At 61.7% G+C, this 19,212-nt stretch overlaps 1 long non-coding RNA gene and 1 pseudogene across 4 annotated transcripts; both read left to right on the top strand.

The window, feature by feature from the left end:
• The first annotated feature begins 44 nt into the window (after nucleotides 1–44).
• LOC129134533 (selenide, water dikinase 2-like) lies at nucleotides 45–15,872 on the top strand (annotated as a pseudogene). Its single transcript, XR_013180235.1, has 8 exons — nucleotides 45–286; nucleotides 2,512–2,615; nucleotides 4,568–4,675; nucleotides 7,413–7,567; nucleotides 8,348–8,438; nucleotides 9,082–9,181; nucleotides 11,800–12,012; nucleotides 15,141–15,872. The product of XR_013180235.1 is annotated as a selenide, water dikinase 2-like (transcript).
• A 335-nt stretch (nucleotides 15,873–16,207) lies between these two features.
• LOC143692291 (uncharacterized) lies at nucleotides 16,208–18,356 on the top strand. Of its 3 annotated transcripts, none has more exons than XR_013180191.1 (3): nucleotides 16,208–16,391; nucleotides 16,594–16,728; nucleotides 16,831–18,356. It is a non-coding gene; the product is annotated as an uncharacterized LOC143692291 (long non-coding RNA). The 3 variants fall into 3 exon arrangements; XR_013180192.1 differs by having other exon boundaries at nucleotides 16,594–16,830; nucleotides 17,324–18,356; XR_013180193.1 differs by lacking the exon at nucleotides 16,594–16,728 and having other exon boundaries at nucleotides 17,324–18,356.
• The last annotated feature ends 856 nt before the right edge of the window (nucleotides 18,357–19,212 follow it).

The following is a 19,212-nucleotide window of genomic DNA, read 5'->3' as shown; positions in this document are numbered from 1 at the left end:
GCCGGCTGGCGGCAGGCCCGCAGCCAATCGGCAGCGGCGGCGCTCGGCGGGCCCGTGCATTCCAAGATGGCGGCGGTGGCGGGCGGGTCGCGGCGCTGGGACCCCGCGGCGCTGGGGCTGGACCCGGCCTGGCGCCTCACGGCCTACGGCGAACTGCGCGGCTGAGGCTGCAAAGTCCCGCAGGAGACGCTGCTCAAGCTCCTGGCGGGACTGGAAGGGCAGCGCCCGGGAGGAGGAGGCGGAGGGGAAGGGCAGGAAGCGGAGAGCGGCGGGGCCCCGGCGCTGGGTGAGAGTGGGGAGAGCCCGGGGGGGCTGCAGGGGCCCGGGGGCTCTGGGGGGAACCCGGGGGTGCGGCTGAGGGAGCCTGAGGGGCTTGGGGAGCCCTCAGACGGGGGGCTTGGGGGAGCCAGGAGGGCTCTGGCTGGGCTCGGGGGCGCTGAGGGCTTTGGGGGAGCCCTCAGAGGGGGCGCTGAGGGGTTTGGGGGGCTCATGGGGAACCAGGAGGGCTCTGGCTGGGCTCGGGGGCACTGAGGGTTCTCAGGGGTTTGGGGGAGCTCTCGGAGAGGGCACGGAGCGACTTTGGGGGCTCAGGAGGAGCCAGGGGGGCTCCGGGCGGGCTCAGGGCCCATGGCGGGGGAGCTGAGGGGTTTGGGGGGCTCAGGAGGAGCCCGGGGAGCTCCGGGCGGGCTCGGGGGTGCTGAGGGGTTTGGGGGAGCCCTCGGAGGGGGCGCTGAGGGGTTTGGGGCTGTTTGGGGCTTTCAGGGGGTTCAGGAGAAGCCAGGAGGGCTCGGGGGCACTGAGGGGTTTGGGGGAGCCCTGTGAGGGGGCACTGAGGAGTTTGGGGGGCTCCGGGCGGGCTCGGGGGTGCTGAGGGGTTTGGGGGAGCCCTGTGAGGGGGCACTGAGGAGTTTGGGGGGGCTCAGGAGGAGCCAGGCGGGCTCGGGGGTGCTGAGGGGTTTGGGGGAGCCCTGTGAGGGGGCGCTGAGGGGTTTGGGGGGCTCAGGGTTCAGACCCGGGTGTTTCGGGCCCGTGGGGGGGGCACGGTGCAAAGGTGACCTGGTGAGAGCGGGAGGGGGCAAAGGGCGGGAGGGGAGGGGAGGGGAGGGGAGGGGAGGGGAGGGGGGAGGGGACAGGGGAGGGGCGTGGCCCCCCGGGTCCGGGTCCCCCCTCCCGACAGGATCCGCGTTCCGGCCCCATCCGGATCGGCCCCGTCCCTGCGTGCCCCACCCCCGGCGGGGGCTCCGTGCCCCCCTCGTGCCCCCCGTGATGAGCTCAGTGCCCTCCTTGTGCCCCCTGTGATGGGTTCAGTGCCTGCCCTGAGGGCCCAATGCCCCACTCATGCCCCCCATGATAGGCTCAGTGCCCCCCCCGATGGGCTCTGTGCCCCCCTTGTGCCCCCCATGATGGGCTCAGTGTCCCCCATAAGTGCTTGGTGCCCCCCATGATGGGCTCAGTGCCCCCCTTGTGCCCCCTGTGACGGGTTCAGTGCCCACCCCGAGGGCCCAATGCCCCACTCATGCCCCTCTGAGGGCTCAGTGCCCCCCTTGTGCCCCCCATGATGGGTTCAGTGCCTGCCCTGAGGGCCCAATGCCCCCGTCATGGCCCCCCCGATGGGCTCAGTGCCCCCTTTGTGCCCCCTGTGATGGGCTTGGTGCCCCCCTGATGGGCTCAGTGCCCCCCTTGTGCCCCCTATGATGGGTTCAGTGCCTGCCCCAAGGGCCCAATGCCCCACTCGTGATGGGCTCAGTGCCCCCCATAAGTGCTTGGTGCCCCCCCTGAGTGCTCAGTGCCTCCCTGATGGCCTTGGTGCCCCACCTGTGCCCCCTATGATGGGCTCAGTGCCCCCATGATGGGCTCAGTGCCCCCCTTGTGCCCCCTCTGAGGGGCTCTGTGCCCCCAGGACAGACTCAGTGCCCCCCCTGATGGCTCTGTGCCCCCCTTGTGCCCCCCATGATGGCCTTAATGCCCCCCCCGAGCGCTCAGTGCCCCCCATGGTCGCTCAGTGCCCCCCCTGAGCTCTGGGTGCCCCCATGGTCTCTCAGTGCCCCCCTGGTGCCCCCCTGGTCTCTCAGTGCCCCCTGTGCCCCCCTGGTGCCCCCCTGGTGCCCCCCTGGTCTCTCAGTGCCCCCTGTGCCCCCCTGGTGCCCCCCTGGTTTCTCAGTGCCCCCCTGGTCTCTCAGTGCCCCCTGATGCCCCCCTGGTCTCTCAGTGCCCCCCTGTGCCCCCATGGTCTCTCAGTGCCCCCTGGTCTCTCAGTGCCCCCCTGGTCTCTCAGTGCCCCCTGTGCCCCCCTGGTGCCCCCTGGTGCCCCCCTGGTCTCTCAGTGCCCCCCTGGTGCCCCCTGGTGCCCCCTGGTCTCTCAGTGCCCCCCATGGTCTCTCAGTGCCCCCCTGTGCCCCCCTGGTGCCCCCCTGGTGCCCCCCTGGTCTCTCAGTGCCCCCCTGAGCTCTGGGTGCCCCCCTGGTGCCCCCCTGTGCCCCCCTGGTCTCTCAGTGCCCCCTGTGCCCGCAGGCATTGGCCTGGACTCGTGTGTGATCCCCCTGAGGCACGGGGGGCTCTCGCTGGTGCAGACCACGGACTTCTTCTACCCCATCATCGATGACCCCTACATGATGGTACCCCAGAAACACCCAGAGATACCCCTGGGACCCCAGAGATACACCTGGGACCCCAAAAACACCCAGAGATACCCCTGGCACCCCAAAAACCCCAGAGATACCCCTGGGACCCCAGAGATACCCCTGGGACCCCAAAAACACCCAGAGATACACCTGGGACCCCAAAAACACCCAGAGATACCCCTGGGACCCCAGAGATACACCCTGGGACCCCAGAAACACCCAGAGATACCCCTGGGACCCCAGAGATACCCCTGGGACCCCAAAAACCCCAGAGATACCCCTGGGACCCCAAAAACCCCAGAGATACCCCTGGGACCCCAAAAACCCCCAGAAATACCCTATGGGACCCGAAAAACCCTCAGAGATACCCCTGGGACCCCAAAAACCTTTCTGGGACCCCAGAAATGCCTCCTGCACCCCCAAAACACCCCAGAAATGCCCCCTGGCACCCCAAAACATCCCTGGGACCCCATAATCCCCTCCTGCACCCCAAAATCAGCCCCAGGGATCCCCCAGCCCTCATCAGGACCCTTGGGAAACCCCAAATCCCACCCTGGGGACCCCCCCAATCCCACCCCGGGCACCCCAAATCCACTCAGAACCCCCCAGTCCTACCCTGGGCACCCCAAATCCCCCCAGGGCCCCCAAATCCCTTTCACACCCCCACAAATTTGATCCCAAGGCCCCCAAACTCCACCTTGGACCCCCCCAAACCCCATTTTGGGCCCCCCAATCCCATTTTGGGCTCACCCCAATCCCATTTTGGGTGCCCCAATCCCATTCTGGCCCCCCCAATCCCATTTTGGGCCCCCCAATCCCATTCTGGGCCCCCATTCCTGTCCTGGACCCCCCCCAAACACCATCAGGGCCCCCCAGTCCTGTCCTGGACCCCCCCAATACCATTTTGGACCCCCCTAAATCCCATTCTGGCCCCCCCAATCCCATTTTGGGCTCCCCTCAATCCCATTTTGGGCCCCCCAATCCCATTTTGGGCTCCCCCCAATCCCATTCTGGGCCCCCCAATCCCATTTTGGGCCCCCCAAATCCCATTTTGGGCCCCCCAATCCTGTCCTAGACCCCTCCAATCCCATTTTGGGTGCCCCAATCCCATTTTGGGCTCCCCAATTCCATTTTGGGCTCCCCAATTCCATTTTGGGTCCCCCCCCAATGCCATTTTGGGCCCCCAGTCCTGTCTTAGACCCCCCCAATCCCATTTTAGGCCCCCCAATCCCATTTTGGGTGCCCCAACCCCATTTTGGGCTCCCCAGTCCCATCCCTGATCCCCCAAATCCCATTTTGGGCCCCCCAGTCCTGTCCTGGAGCCCTCCAAATCCCATTTTGGGTCCTCCCCAATCCCATTTTGGGTCCTCCCCAATCCCATTTTGGACTCCCCAATCCCATTTTGGGCCTCCAATCCCATCCCTGATCCCCCCAATCCCATTTTGGGCCCCCCAAATCCGATTTTGGGCCCCCCAATCCTGTCCTGGGCCCCCCAATCCCATTTTGGGCCCCCCAATCCTGTCCTGGGCCCCCCAATCCCATTTTGGGCCCCCCCCAATCCCATTCTGGGTCCCCCAATCCTGTCCTGGACCCCCCCAAATCCCACCTGGGGCCCCCCAACCCCTCTTTTGAGCCCTCCAGTCCTCTCCTGGATCCCCCAAACACCATTTTGGGCTCCCCAATCCCATTTTGGGCCCCCCCAATCCCATTCTGGCTCCCCCAATCCCATTTTGGGTGCCCCAATCCCATTTTGGGTCCTCCCCAATCCCATTTTGGGCCCCCCAGTCCTGTCCTAGACCCCCCCCAGTCCCATTCTGGGCCCCCCAATCCCATTTTGGGCCCCCCAGTCCTGTCCTGAACCCCCCCAATCCCATTTTGGGCCCCCCCAATCCCATTTTGGGCCCCCCAGTGCTGTCCTGGAGCCCCCAGCCCCCTGTCCCCTGCAGGGCCGCATCGCCTGTGCCAACGTGCTGAGTGACCTGTACGCCATGGGGGTGACAGAGTGTGACAATGTCCTGATGCTGCTGAGCGTCAGCCAGCGCATGAGCGACGAGGTGACAGGGACATGGGGACATGGGGACATGGGGGGACACAGGGACACAGCCTGGGGGTGACAGCGTCCTGGTGCTGCTGAGCGAGGAGGGGACAGGGACAGGGGACATGGGGGGACACAGGGACACAGCCTGGGTGTGACAATGCCTTGGTGCTGCTAAACGACGAGGTGACAGCCAGGGGGGACATGGGGGGGACACAGCCTGGGTGTGACAATGTCCTGATGCTGCTGAGCGTCAGCCAGCGCATGAGCGACGAGGTGACAGCCTTGGGGACATGGGGGGACGTGGGGGGGACACAGGGACACTGGGGGTGTGACAATGTCCTGATGCTGCTGAGCGTCAGCCAGCGCATGAGCGACGAGGTGACAGCCACAGGGGGACACGGGGACATGGGGGGACATGGGGGTGACACAGGGACATGGGGGTGACAATGTCCTGATGCTGCTGAGCATCAGCCAGCGCATGAGCGATGAGGTGACAGGGACAGGGGGACATGGGGGGACATGGGGGGGACACAGGGACACAACCTGGGGGTGACAGAGTGTGACAATGTCCTGGTGCTGCTGAGCGTCAGCCAGCGCATGAGCGACGAGGTGATGGGGACAAGGGCACACGGGGGGACACAGGGACATGGGGGGACACAGGGGGGACACAGGGACACAACCTGGGGGTGACAATGTCCTGGTGCTGCTGAGCGTCAGCCAGCGCATGAGCGACGAGGTGACAGACATGGGGACATGGGGGGACACAGGGACACAGCCTGGGTGTGACAATGTCCTGGTGCTGCTGAGCGTCAGCCAGCGCATGAGCGACGAGGTGACAGCCAGGGGGACATGGGGACATGGGGGGACACAGCCTGGGGGTGACAGCGTCCTGGTGCTGCTGAGCGAGGAGGGGACAGGGACAGGGGGGGACACAGGAGGGACATAGGGACACAGCCTGGGGGTGACAGAGTGTGACAATGTCCTGGTGCTGCTGAGTATCAGCCAGCGCATGAGCGACGAGGTGACAGCCAGGGGGACATGGGGGGGACACAGGGACATGGGGGTGACAGAGTGTGACAATGTCCTGATGCTGCTGAGTGTCAGCCAGCGCATGAGCGACGAGGTGACAGCCACAGGGGGACACGGGGACATGGGGGGACACAGGGGGGACACAGGGACACAGGAGGGACACAGGGACATGGGGGGGACACTGGGACACAGCCTGGGGGTGACAGAGTGTGACAATGTCCTGGTGCTGCTGAGCGTCAGCCAGCGCAGGAACGACGAGGTGACAGCCAGGGGGACATGGGGACATGGGGGGACACAGCCTGGGGGTGACAGAGTGTGACAATGTCCTGATGCTGCTGAGCGTCAGCCAGCGCATGAGCGACGAGGTGACAGCCATGGGGACATGGGGGACACAGGGACACAGCCTGGGGGTGACAGAGTGTGACAATGTCCTGGTGCTGCTGAGTATCAGCCAGCGCATGAGCGACGAGGTGACAGCCACAGGGGGACACGGGGGGGACACAGGAGGGACACAGGGACATGGGGGGACACAGGGACACAGCCTGGGGGTGGCAATGTCCTGGTGCTGCTGAGCGAGGAGGGGACAGGGACAGGGGGGGACACAGGAGGGACACAGGGACACCGGGGGTGTGACAATGTCCTGGCGCTGCTGAGCGTCAGCCAGCGCATGAGCGACGAGGTGACAGCCACAGGGGGACACGGGGACATGGGGACAGGGGGACACAGGGACATGGGGGGGACACAGCCTGGGGGTGACAATGTCCTGGTGCTGCTGAGCGAGGAGGGGACAGGGACAGGGGACATGGGGGGACACAGGGGGGACACAGGGACATGGGGGACACAGGGACACAGCCTGGGTGTGACAGAGTGTGACAATGTCCTGGCGCTGCTGAGTGAGGGGGGGACAGGGACACAGGGACATGGAGGGGTGACAGGGGACACAGGGTGACAAGGACACTGAGAGGATGACAGGGACAGTGGGGGGTTGACAGGGACACAGGGGGTGACAGTGACCAGGGGTGGTTTCAGGGGACACTGGGGGTGACAGTGACCAGGGGTGGTTTCAGGGGACACAGAGGGGGTGGCAGTGACCGGGGTGACAGTGACTGGGGTGGCAGTGACCGGGGGGTGACAGTGACACTGTGGGTGGTGTCAGGGGACACTGTGGTTGTGACAGTGACCCAGGGGGTGACAGTGACCCAGGGTGACAGTGACCGGGAGGTGACAGTGACCATGGTGACAGTGACCCAGGGTGGCAGTGAACTGTGGGTGGTGTCAGGGCACACAGGGGGTGACAGTGACCGTGGTGACAGTGCCACTGTGGGTGGTGTCAGGGGACACTGTGGTTGTGACAGTGACCCAGGGGGTGACAGTGACCATGGTGACAGTGACCCAGGGTGACAGTGAACTGTGGGTGGTGTCAGGGCACACAGGGGGTGACAGTGACCGTGGTGACAGTGCCACTGTGGGTGGTGTCAGGGGACACTGTGGTTGTGACAGTGACCCAGGGGGTGACAGTGACCCAGGGTGACAGTGGCCCAGGGTGACAGTGACTGGGGTGACAGTGACACTGTGGGTGGTGTCAGGGCACACAGGGGGTGACAGTGACCGGGGTGACAGTGCCACTGTGGGTGGTGTCAGGGGACACTGTGGTTGTGACAGTGACACTGTGGTTGTGACAGTGACCCAGGGGGTGACAGTGCCTCTCGCCCGTGTCCCCCCAGGAGAGGGACAAGGTGATGCCGCTGATCATCCAGGGCTTCCGGGACGCGGCCGAGGACGGGGGGACGTCGGTGACCGGGGGACAGACGGTGCTGAACCCCTGGGTCATCGTGGGGGGCGTGGCCACCGCCGTCTGCCAATCCAGCGAGTTCATCATGTGAGCCGGGGGCGGGGCCGTGGCCTGTCAATCATGGTGGGGTGGGTGGGACCATGGTCTGTCAATCATGGCGTGGTGGGTGGGACCATGGTCTATCAATCATGGTGTGGTGGGTGGGGACACTGCCACATGTCAATCATAGTGTGGTGGGTGGGACCACTGTTTCCTGTCAATCATGGGTGTGGTGGGTGTGGCCACTGTCTCCTGTCAATCATGGTGTGGTGGGCGGGGGCACTGCCACATGTCAATCATAGTGTGGTGGGAGGGGTCACTCTCTCCTGTCAATCATTGGTGTAGTGGGTGTGGCCACTTCTGCCTGTCAATCATGGTGTGGTGGGAGGGGCCACTGCCACATGTCAATCATGGTGGGGTGGGAGGGGCCATTCTCTCCTGTCAATCATTGTGTGGTGGGTGGGGCCAATGTCTCCTGTCAATCATTGGTGTGGTGGGTGGGGCCAATGTCTCCTGTCAATCATCGGTGTGGTGGGCGGGGCCACTGATACCTGTCAATCATTGGTGTGGTGGGGACATGAGGGCGGGGTTTGGGGACATGGGGGCGGGGTTTGGGGACATGGGGGTGGGGTTGGGGGAAGGGGGCGGGGCTTACAAACATGGGTGGGGTTTATGGACATGGGGGCGGGGTTTGGGGACATGGGGGTGGGGTTTGGGGAAGGGGGCGGGGTTTACAAACATGGGTGGGGTTTATGGACATGGGGGCGGGGTTTGGGGACACGGGGGCAGGCCCAGGGCGTGTCCCACGCTGACGCCAGCCCCGCCCAGGCCGGACAGTGCCGTGCCTGGGGACGTGCTGGTGCTGACCAAGCCCCTGGGGACACACATGGCTGTCACCGCCCACCAGTGGCTGGACATGGTGAGTGACACCGGGGGGACAGAGCCAGCCCTGTGTCCCCAGGGCCACCTCAGACGGGTCTGCACACACCCAGGTGTCCCCAGGAGGAGCCACAATGGGACTGGAACCCCCCTGAGGTGTCCCCAGGGCACTCCAAAGCCACCCCCGATGTCCCTGAAGGGATGGAGCCCCCCCCTGGCAGTCCCTGAGCCACCCCTGGTGTCCCCACAGGGGCCCTGAGCACCGCGGGGCTGTCCCCAGGGTGTCCCCAGGGTGTCCCCAGGGTGTACCCTCAATGTCCCTGACCCTGTCCCCTACTGCTCCTGACACTGTCCCCATAGTGTCCCTGCTGTCCCTGACGCTGTCCCCATGGTGTCCCTGACCCTGTCCCTGCTGTCCCCACTGTCTCTGACCCTGTCCCCTGTCCCCTCTGTGTCCTTAATGCTGTCCCCATGGTGTCCCCCTCTGTCCCCACTGTCCCTGACCCTTTCCCCAGGCTGTCCCCACTGGGTGTCCCTGGCATTGTCCCCACGCTGTCCCCGCTGTCCCTGACCCTGTCCCTGGCACTGTCCCCACGCTGTCCCCACTGTCCCCATGGTGTCCCTGACCCTGTCCCTGGCACTGTCCCCACACTGTCCCCACACTGTCCCCGCTGTCCCCGCAGCCCGAGCGCTGGAACAAGATCAAGCTGGTGGTGACGCGTGAAGAGGTGGAGCTGGCGTACCAGGAGGCTGTGGCCAGCATGGCCACCCTGAACCGCACCGGTGAGGGACACTGGGGACACTGGGGACACTGGGGACACACTGGGGACACACTGGGGACACCGGGGACAACACTGGGGACACCACTGGGGACACACTGGGGACAACACTGGGGACACCGGGGACAACACTGGGGACACCGGGGACACACTGGGGACACTGGGGACAACACCGGGGACACCGGGGACAACACTGGGGACAACACTGGGGACACACTGGGGACACCGGGGACAACACTGGGGACACCGGGGACACACTGGGGACACTGGGGACAACACTGGGGACAACACTGGGGACACACTGGGGACACCGGGGACAACACTGGGGACACCGGGGACACACTGGGGACACTGGGGACAACACTGGGGGACACTGGGAACACCACTGGGGACACTGGGGACACCGGGGACACACTGGGGACACCAGGGACAACACTGGGGACAACACTGGGGACAACACTGGGGACACCCTGAGGGACACTGGGGACACTGGGGACACCGGGGACGACACTGGGGACACACCGGGGACACCAGTGGGGACACCCTGAGGGACACTGGGGACACCAGGGACACCACTGGGGACACTGGGGACAACACTGGGGACACCCTGAGGGACACTGGGGACACCCTGGGGGACACTGGGGACACCACTGGGGACACCGGGGACAACACTGGGGACACCCTGGGGGACACTGGGGACACCACTGGGGACACCGGGGACACACTGGGGACAACACTGGGGACAACACTGGGGACACCCTGGGGGACACTGGGGACACACTGGGGACAACACTGGGGACAACACTGGGGACACACTGGGGACACTGGGCACACTGGGGACACTGGGGACAACACTGGGGACAACACTGGGGACACCCCAGGGGACACTGGGGACACCACTGGGGGACACCCTGGGGACACCCTGAGGGACACTGGGGATACTGGGGACACCACTGGGGACACCCCGGGGGACACTGGGAACATCGAGGACAACACTGGGGACACTGGCGACACCCTGGGGGGACACTGGGGACACCCCAGGGGACACTGGGGATACTGGGGACAACACTGGGGACACCCTGGGGGGACACCCCAGGGGGGCTCCCAAAGCCACCAGGGGTGTCCCCAGAGTCATCCCAGGGTGGCCCCAAAGTCATCGGGGGGTCCCTAAAGCCACCCCAGATGTCCCCAGAGCCACCCCAGGGCACCCAAAGCCACTCCTGGGGACACAGAGCCACTGCAGGGTGTCCCTAGGCCAGGCCAGGTGTCTCCAAAGCCACCCTGTGATGTCCCCACACCCAGGGGGATCCATGGGAGGTGACCCTGTGCCCCCTTCTGAGGTGACACTGCTCCCCCTGGGCTGTCCCTGTCCCTTGAGCTGTGCCAGTCCCTGTCCCCTGAGCCATCCTGTTCCTGTCCCTGTCCCCTGAGCCATCCTGTCCCTGTCCCCTGAGCCATCCTGTCCCTGTCCCTTGAGCTGTGCCAGTCCCTGTCCCCAATGGCAGGGCTGTCCCTGTCCCCTGAGCCATCCTGTCCCTGTCCCTTGAGCTGTGCCAGTCCCTGTCCCCAATGGCAGGGCTGTCCCTGTCCCCTGAGCCATCCTGTCCCTGTCCCTTGAGCTGTGCCAGTCCCTGTCCCCAATGGCAGGGCTGTCCCTGTCCCCTGAGCCATCCTGTCCCTGTCCCTTGAGCTGTCCCCTCCCTGTCCCCAGCGGCAGGGCTCAGGCTGTCCCTGTCCCAGTCCCTGTCCCTGCTGACCCCTCCTGTCCCTGTCCCCAGTGGCAGGGCTGTCCCTGTCCCTTGAGCTGTGCCACTCCCTGTCCCCCATGGCAGGGCTCAGGCTGTCCCTGTCCTCTGAGCTGTCCCCTCCCTGTCCCCAGCAGTGAGGTGTCCCTGTACCTGTCCCTGCTGCTGTCCCTGTCCCCTGTGCCTGTCCCTGAGCTGTCCCTGTCCCTGTCCCCAGCTGCTGGGTTGATGCTGTCCCAGTCCCTGTCCCTGTCCCTGTCCCTGTCCCTGTCCCTGTCCCCTGAGCTGTCCCTGTCCCTGTCCCTGTCCCTGTCCCTGTCCCTGTCCCCTGAGCTGTCCCTAACCCTGTCCCTGTCCCTGTCCCCTGAGCTGTCCCTGTCCCTGTCCCTGTCCCTGTCCCTAACCCTGTCCCTGTCCCAGTCCCTGTCCCTGTCCCTGAGCTGTCCCTGTCCCTGTCCCAGTCCCTGTCCCTGTCCCTGAGCTGTCCCTGTCCCTGAGCTGTCCCTGTCCCTGTCCCCAGCTGCAGGGCTGATGCTGTCCCTGTCCCTGTCCCTGTCCCTGTCCCTGTCCCTGTCCCTAACCATGTCCCTGTCCCTGAGCTGTCCCTGTCCCCTCCCTGTCCCCAGCTGCGGGGCTGATGCTGTCCCTGTCCCTGTCCCTGTCCCTGTCCCTGTCCCTGTCCCCAGCTGCGGGTCTGATGCTGTCCCTGTCCCTGTCCCTGTCCCTGTCCCTGTCCCCAGCTGCGGGTCTGATGCTGTCCCCTCCCTGTCCCCAGCTGCGGGTCTGATGCTGTCCCTGTCCCTAACCCTGTCCCTGTCCCTGTCCCTGTCCCTGTCCCTGTCCCTGTCCCTAACCGTGTCCCTGTCCCTGTCCCCAGCTGCGGGTCTGATGCGCGCCTTCGGGGCGCACGCAGCCACAGACGTGACAGGTTTCGGGGTGCTGGGGCACGCGCGGGCGCTGGCGGAGCAGCAGCGCCTGGACGTGGCCTTCGTCATCCACAACCTGCCCATCATCGCCTGCATGGCGGCCGTGAGCCGCGCTGCCGGGGGCCGGGGGGCGCTGCTGCAGGGCACGGCCCCGGAGACATCGGGTACGGCCCCAAAATGGGACTGGGGACACCAAAAATGGGATTGGGGACACCGGGAATGGGATTGGGGACACTGGAATGGGATTGGGGACATTGGGAATGGGGACACTGGGAATGGGATTGGGGCGCTGCTGCAGGGCACGGCCCCGGAGACATCGGGTACGGCCCCAAAATGGGACTGGGACCCCAAAAATGGGATTGGGGACACTGGGAATGGGATTGGGGCACTGCTGCAGGGCACGGCCCCGGAGACATCGGGTACGGCCCCAAAAACGGGATTGGGACCCCAAAAATGGGATTGGGGACACTGAGAATGGGATTGGGGACCCCAAAAATGGGATTGGGGACACCGGGAATGGGATTGGGGACCCCAAAAATGGGACTGGGGACACCAAAAATGGGATTGGGAATCCTAAAAATGGCACTGGGGGCACTGGGAATGGGATTGGGGCGCTGCTGCAGGGCACAGCCCCGGAGACATCGGGTACGGCCCCAAAAACGGGATTGGGACCCCAAAAACGGGATTGGGGACCCTAAAAATGGGATTGGGGACACTGGGAATGGGATTGGGGACACTGGGAATGGGATTGGGGACACTGGGAATGGGATTGGGGGGAATGGGATTGGGGCGCTGCTGCAGGGCACGGCCCCGGAGACATCGGGTACGGCACTGGGGACACCTGAAACGGGATTGGGGACACTGGGAATGGGACTGGGGACACCAAAAATGGGATTGGGGACACCGGGAATGGGATTGGGGACACTGGGAATGGGATTGGGGACACTGGGAATGGGGGCGCTGCTGCAGGGCACGGCCCCGGAGACATCGGGTACGGCCCCAAAATGGGACTGGGGACACCAAAAATGGGATTGGGGACACTGAGAATGGGATTGGGGACACTGGGAATGGGATTGGAGACCCCAAAAATGGGATTGGGGACACCAAAAACGGGACTGGGGACACCAAAAATGGGATTGGGGACACCAAAAATGGGACTGGGGGCGCTGCTGCAGGGCACGGCCTCGGAGACATCGGGTATGGGACTGGGGACACCTAAAACGGGATTGGGGACACCAGGAATGGGATTGGGGACCCCAAAAAACAGGACTGGGGACACTGGGAATGGGACTGGGGACACTGGGACTGGGGACAATGGGAATGGGACTGGGGGCGCTGCTGCAGGGCACGGCCCCGGAGACATCGGGTACGGGACTGGGGACACCTAAAACGGGATTGGGGACACCGGGAATGGGACTGGGGACCCCAAAAATGGGACTGGGGACACTGGGAATGGGATTGGGGACACTGGGAATGGGATTGGGGACACTGGAATGGGATTGGGGCGCTGGAATGGGATTGGGGCACAGGAATGGGATTGGGGCGCTGGGAATGGGATTGGGGACACTGGGAATGGGATTGGGAATCCTAAAAATGGGATTGAGGCGCTGCTGCAGGCACGGCCAGGGCAGCCCCATAAATGGGGTCGGGTGCCTGCGGGTTTGGGGTGCTTTGGGGTGGGTGCAGGTGATCCTGGGGTGTTATGGGGTGGGTGCAGGGCATTTATGGGGTGTTATGGGGTGTCTCAGGGTATTTTTGGGGTGTTCTGGGGTGGTCTTTGGTGTTTCAGTGTTTTTGGGATGTTTTTGGGGTGTGTTTAGGATGTTTTTGGGGTGTTTTTGGGCTGTGTTTAGGATGTTTTTGGGCTGTTTTTGGGGTGGTTTTGGGGTGACCCTCCCCTGTTCCTTTGGGGGGCTCCTGGTGGTTCTGCCCCGCGCCCAGGCCACCCGGTTCTGAGCTGTGTTTGGGATATTTTTGGGGTGTTTTTGGGATATTTCTGGGGTGTTTTGGGGCTGTGTTTGGGATGTTTTTGGGATGTTTTTGGGGTAACTCTCCGTTCATTCTCAGGAGGGCTCCTGGTGGTTCTCCCCCGTGCCCAGGCCGCCCGGTTCTGCGCTGTGTTTGGGATATTTTTGGGCTGTATTTAGGATATTTTTGGGCTGGTTTTGGGCTAATTCTCCCATCCATTCCCCCAGGAGGGCTCCTGGTTGTGCTCCCCCGCACCCAGGCCGCCCAGTTCTGGGCTGTGTTTGGGATATTTTTGGGATGGTTTTGGGCTGTGTTTAAGATATTTTTGGGCTAATTCTCCCATCCATTTCCTCAGGAGGGCTCCTGGTGGTTCTCCCCCGCACCCAGGCCGCCCGGTTCTGCGCTGTGTTTGGGCTGGTTTTAGGGTGTGTTTAGGATATTTTTGGGGTGTTTTTAGGGTAACTCTCTCATCTATTCCCTCAGGAGGGCTCCTGGTTGTGCTCCCCGCGCCCAGGCCGCCCGGTTCTGGGCTGTGTTTGGGGTATTTTTGGGCTGTATTTAGGGTATTTTTAGGGTGTGTTTGGGATATTTTTGGGGTGTTCTTGGTGTAATTCTCCCATCCATTCCCAGGAGGGCTCCTGGTTGTTCTCCCCCGTGCCCAGGCCGCCCGGTTCTGGGCTGTATTTAGGATATTTTTGGGCTGTATTTAGGATATTTTTGGGCTGTATTTAGGATATTTTTGGGGTAATTCTCCCATCTATTCCCTCAGGAGGGCTCCTGGTGGTGCTGCCCCGCGCCCAGGCCGCCCGGTTCTGCGCTGTGTTTGGGATATTTTTGGGTGTGTTTAGGATATTTTTGGGCTGTATTTAGGGTATTTTTGGGCTGTATTTAGGATATTTTTGGTGTAATTCTCTCATCTATTCCCTCAGGAGGGCTCCTGGTTGTGCTCCCCCGCGCCCAGGCCGCCCGGTTCTGGGCTGTGTTTGGGCTGTATTTAGGGTATTTTTGGGGTGTATTTAGGATATTTTTGGGGTGACATTCCCTTCTATTCCCTCAGGAGGGCTCCTGGTGGTTCTCCCCCGCGCCCAGGCCGCCCGGTTCTGCGCTGTGTTTGGGATATTTTTGGGGTGTGTTTAGGATATTTTTGGGCTGTATTTAGGATATTTTTGGTGTAATTCTCCCATCTATTCCCTCAGGAGGGCTCCTGGTTGTGCTCCCCCGCACCCAGGCCGCCCGGTTCTGGGCTGTGTTTGGGCTGGTTTTAGGGTATTTTTGGGGTGTATTTAGGATATTTTTGGGGTGACATTCCCGTCTATTCCCTCAGGAGGGCTCCTGGTGGTTCTCCCCCGCGCCCAGGCCGCCCGGTTCTGCGCGGAGCTGAAGGCGCCGGGGCGGGGCCCGGGGCTCCAGGCCTGGATCGTGGGCGTGGTGGAGAAGGGGCCCCGCGGCGCCCGGGTCATCGACAAACCCCGGGTGATCGAGGTGCCCCCCCGAGGGGCCCCCCCGAACCCCGAGAGCCCCGCCAGCCCCCCCCCGGAGCCCCCCCGCGCCCCCTGCTAGGGGGGACCCCAAAAAAATCCCCAAATCCGGGGGGAACCCGAGCCTGAGACAGCTCCAGGGAAGGGATCCCAAAGAAGAGCCCAGGGTGGGGTCAGAGCCCCCAAAAATCCCCAAATTGGGGGAGACCCCAAACCTGAGACAGCTCCAGGGAAGGGATCCCAAAGAAGAGCCCAGAGTTGGGTCAGAGCCCCCCAAAAATCCCCAAATTGGGGAAATCCCAAACCTGAGACAGCTCCCAGGGATGGGATCCCAAAGAAGAGCCCAGGGTTGGGTCAGAGCCCCCAAAAATCCCCAAATTGGGGGAAATCCCAAACCTGAGACAGCTCCAGGGAAGGGATCCCAAAGAAGAGCCCAGGGTTGGGTCAGAGCCCCCCAAAATCCCCAAATTGGGGAAATCCCAAACCTGACACAGCTCCAGGGAAGGGATCCCAAAGAAGAGCCCAGAGTTGGGTCAGACCCCCCCAAAAATCCCCAAACTGGGGGGAATCCCAAACCTGAGACAGCTCCCGGGGAAGGGATCCCAAAGAAATGCCCAGAGTTCAGTCAGAGCCCCCCAAAAATCCCTAAATTGGGGAAATCCCAAACCTGACACAGCTCTCGGTGAAGGGATCCCAAAGAAGAGCCCAGGGTTGGGTCAGAGCCCCCCAAAAATCCCCAAATTGGGGGAACCCCAAGCCCAGGACAGCTCCAGGGATGGGATCCCAAAGAAATGCCCAGAGTTGGGTCAGAGTCACCCCAGACCCCCCAAAAATCCCCAAATCGGGGGAAATCCCAAGCCTGACACAGCTCCAGGGATGGGATCCCAAAGAAGAGCCCAGGGTGGGGTCAGAGCCCCTGCCAGGGGAGAGACCCCAAAGAAAGCCCAAAACGTCCCCTGGGCTCAGAGGCTGTGGCCAAAATCTCCAAAAATCTCATCAAGCCTGCCCCAGCTAAATCCCAGCAAAGCTGCCCCAAAATTCAGGTCAAAACCCCCAAAAAATCCAATTAAAGTCCCCCCAAATTGGCCCAAATTCAGGTCAACCCCCCCCCAAAAAAATCGCATTAAAGTCCCCCCAAATTTGGTCAAACCCCCCCAAAAAATCCCATTAAAGTTCTCCCAAAATTCAGGTCAAACCCCCCCCCCCCCCCCCAAAAAAATCCAATTAAAGTCTCCCAAAATTGGGTCAAACCCCCCCAAAAAATCCAATTAAAGTCCCCCCAAATTCACCCAAATTCAGGTCAACCCCCTGCCAAAAACTCCCATTAAAGTCTCCCCAAATTGGATCAAACTCCCCCCCAAAAAAAACAAATAAAGTCCCCTCAAATTGGGTCAACCCCCCCAAAAAATCCCATTAAAGTTCTCCCAAAATTGGGTCAAACCCCCCCAAAAAAAATCCCATTAAAGTTCTCCCCAAAATTGGGTCAAACCCCCCAAAAAATTCAATTAAAGTCCCCCCAAATTGGCCCAAATTCAGGTCAAACCCCCCAAAAAATCCCATTAAAGTTCTCCCAAATTGGGTCAAACCCCCCAAAAAATCCCACTAAAGTTCTCCCCAAATTGGGTCAAACCCCCCCTAAAAAACCAAATAAAATCCCCTCAAATCTGGTCAAACCCCTCAAAAAAATCCCTTTAAATTCCTCCCAAATTGGGTCAAACACCCCAAAAAAAATCCCATTTAAGTCCCTTCAAATCTGGTCAAACCCCTCAAAAATCCCATTAAAGTCCCCCCAAATTCGATCAAACCCCCCCTAAAAAACCAAATAAAATCCCCTCAAATTGGGTCAAACCCACCCAAAAAATCCAATTAAAGTCTCCCCAAATTGGGTCAAACCCCCCAAAAAATCCAATTAAAGTCTTCCCAAATTGGGTCAAACCCCCCCCAAAAAAAACCAAATAAAGTCCCCTCAAATTGGGTCAAACCCCCCAAAAAAATTCAATTAAAGTCCCCCAAATTGGCCCAAATTCAGGTCAACCTCCCCCAAAAAACCAAATAAAGTCCCCTCAAATCTGGTCAAACCCCTCAAAAAAATCCCTTTAAATTCCTCCCAAATTGGGTCAAACACCCCAAAAAATCCCATTAAAGTCTTCCCAAAATTGGGTCAAACCCCCCCTAAAAAACCAAATAAAATCCCCTCAAATTGGGTCAAACCCCCCAAAAAATCCAATTAAAGTCTCCCCAAAATTGGATCAAACCCCTCAAAAAATCCCATTAAAGCCCCCCCAAATTGGGTCAAACCCCTCAAAAAATTCAATTTAAGTCCTCCAAATTGGGTCAAACCCCCCCAAAAAAACCAAATAAAATCCCCTCAAATCTGGTCAAACCCCTCAAAAAATCCCATCAAAGTCCCCCCAAAATTCAGGTCAATCCCCCAAAAAATCCCATTAAAGACTCCCCAAATTTGGTCAAACCCCCCCAAAAAATCCCATCAAAGTCTCCCCAAATTGGATCAAACCCCTCAAAAATCCCATTAAAGTTCTCCCAAATTCGATCAAACCCCCCAAAAAAAACCAAATAAAATCGCCTCAAATTGGGTCAAACCCCCCAAAAAATCCCATCAAAGTCCCCCCAAAATTGGGTCAAACCCACCCAAAAAATCCCATTAAAGTCCCCCAAAATTGGGTCAATCCCCCCAAAAAATCCCCTTAAAGTCCCCCCAAAATTCAGGTCAATCCCCCCCAATCCCATCAAAGCCCCCCCAGTTTGGTCTGGGCCCCCCAAACCCCCCTGGGGGGGCTCCCCCGGTCCTGCCCCACTCGAGGCACCCCCAAATTCCCCCCCCCCCCCCCATTTTTGGGGTCCCCCCAGGATCCCCCCCCCCCCCCCCCAGGCTGTGCCCGATGAGCAGCGGGCGAAGCCCCCCCGAGCCCCCCCAAATCCCCCCCGCGTGACGCCCCCCCCCAAAACCCCCGGGGTGGGGAGGGGCCGAGACCCCCCCTCAGTGAGGGGGGGGTTGGGGGGAACCCCCAGAAATGGGGCAATAAAATCAGATTTCAGACAAATCGGGGCTGTTTATTCAGGGGGGGCGGCCCCAAAATCCTGGGGGGGTTTGGGGTTCCCCAGGGGGGGTTTTGGGGTTCCCTGGGGGGGTTTTGGGGTTCCAGGGGGATGTTTTGGGGTTCCAGGGGGGTTTTGGGGTGCTCCCCCCCCAACCTGATCCAGTTCATTCTGGGGATGCAGGGAGGGAATTCCCAGAGGAACATTTGGGGATTTTTGGGGTCCCCCATGGATTGAGGCTCCTGGGGGGTTTTGGGGTCCCATGGGGTGATTTGGGGTCCCATGGAGGGGTTTTGGGGTTCCATAGGGGGGGGTTTTGGGGTGCTCCCCCCCCCACCTGATCCAGTTCATTCTGTGGATGCAGGGAGGAGATTCCCAGAGGAACATTTGGGGTTTTTCTGGGGTCCCAACCCCCAAAACCCCAGGTTGAGGCTCCAGGGGGGTCTGGGGGGTCCTGGGGGTGATTTTGGGGTTCCCTGGGGGGTTTTGGGGTCCCATGGGGTGATTTTGGGGTGCTCCCCCTGCACCTGATCCAATCCCTGCTGTGGATGCAGGGAGGGAATTCCCAGAGGAACATTTGGGGTTTTTTGGGGCCCCCATGGATTGAGGCTCCTGGGGGGTTTTGGGGCACCCCTGGGGTGATTTTGGGGTGCACCAGAGGTGGTTTTGGGGGTGCCTCCAGGGGGGTTTTGGGGCATCCCCTGGGGGTGTTTTTGAGGTGTCCCGGGGGTAATTTTGGGGTGCCCAGGGGGATTTTTGGGGTGCCCGGGGGGTGATTTTGGGGTTCACCAGAGGGTGATTTTGGGGTGCCTCCAGGGATGATTTCGGGGCCCCTGGGGGGGGGTTTTGGCGGTTTTGGGG

Source organism: Agelaius phoeniceus, chromosome 38, assembly GCF_051311805.1.
Source record: "Agelaius phoeniceus isolate bAgePho1 chromosome 38, bAgePho1.hap1, whole genome shotgun sequence".
Taxonomy (NCBI): Eukaryota; Metazoa; Chordata; class Aves; order Passeriformes; family Icteridae; genus Agelaius; species Agelaius phoeniceus.
This window is presented reverse-complemented; position numbering and strand designations above follow the sequence as displayed.